We start from the raw sequence: 1,410 nt of genomic DNA on the forward strand, positions 1-1,410 counted from the left end.
TTAGTTATGGTTTTCCAAACTGTCCGTACAAAATGTTGGCTGTCCGTGATTTTGACATAAGTTGTCCAGAAAAATGAAAAATTCTGGTTGGCTGTTTTGGCTTCTGAAACCCCATGCAGATACCTGACCGTGTGGCCATACACTTAGCAGGTACGCTCATCCACTTTACGCGTAGTGTGAACGCTGTGGATTTTCCGTGCGCAAATTCCACTCCAGAGAATCCGCAGTATTTCCACCACCTGTAGCCAGAAGAATAATGTGCCCTCAGAGCAGTAATCCAGTCGAAAGGCAAGCGGACAGTCTTAGTAAATACGGTGGCAAATCTAAGCATATAGGCCACGTGTTGTGATCATATTAATTACCATAATTTGCCTAAAATTGGCCAATTTGTTGCAGCCAATCGCTGGAAAACAACTGGTATGATTACACACGCACCAGTTTCCCAAATTTAGCAAAATATCTTTGCATGGATCTCACGCCTCATGAAAAGCAGTCACGTCCCGCGCTTTTCTCCCCTCACAATGACGCTTCTCCGGCACAGCCGCCATAATGGAGGCCTTTTCTCCATGTAACCAGCGGTCCCCGCGCGCTCTCTCTGTCTCCGTGCGCCATCTAGTGGTGGAATACAGGACGCACGTCCAGTGACAGTCTGCTCGCTGAGCTATGAGGTGGACGTTGAAGTATTCATTAAACGTTAATAATTAGTGAGTAATACACGAATTTATCGAGGGGCTGAATACGTCAAAGTATCGCATATGGAAGAACGATGGTACTTTGCTAATTACAGTGATTTGTACTCGTTTATAATAGTCTTCTAACGTCTGGTGACGTCATTCAGACCATGGCCGTGTACGCAGGTTCATGTGTCTGTATAGTAGTTTAGGTGTGACGTGTAGGAAACAGGAAATGGGAGCTATCTCTTTCTGTACGCATGTCGAGGTCAGCCTCCACGGCGGTTCCATAGTGTAGTGGTTATCACGTCTGCTTTACACGCAGAAGGTCCTGGGTTCGAGCCCCAGTGGAACCATCATTATTTTTTTTTATAATTATTGCTGTTTGTCCTCTTTCATGAGACATTTTTTATTTTATTTAGTGCTTGTGAAAAATACAGGTATTCATGGGCCTCATGCATGAAGGTAAGTCTGCACACGTTTCTGTGCATGCGGCTTTGTAAGGTGCGCTTTTTTTCCTTAGATCAATGATAGATCATGGCATGTATCTATAAATAAAAATGTATGGTGAAGAATGTATTACTTTCACACTTGCAGCAGAGGATTCTGGCAGGCAGTTCAGTCGCCGGAACTGCCTGCCGGATCCGGCAATCCGGCCCCATTTGTGAGATGGATCCGGATGATTATTCGTCTCACAAATGCATTGCCATACCGGATCCGTCTTTCCATTTGTCATCCG

At 45.0% G+C, this 1,410-nt stretch overlaps 1 non-coding gene across 1 annotated transcript; it reads left to right on the forward strand.

Annotated features, from left to right (window-relative positions):
* Positions 1–954: 954 nt before the first annotated feature.
* Positions 955–1,027, forward strand: TRNAV-UAC. The gene has a single exon. It is a non-coding gene; the product is annotated as a tRNA-Val (tRNA).
* The last annotated feature ends 383 nt before the right edge of the window (positions 1,028–1,410 follow it).

This window comes from Bufo gargarizans, chromosome 3 (genome assembly GCF_014858855.1).
Source record: "Bufo gargarizans isolate SCDJY-AF-19 chromosome 3, ASM1485885v1, whole genome shotgun sequence".
Classification (NCBI taxonomy): Eukaryota; Metazoa; Chordata; class Amphibia; order Anura; family Bufonidae; genus Bufo; species Bufo gargarizans.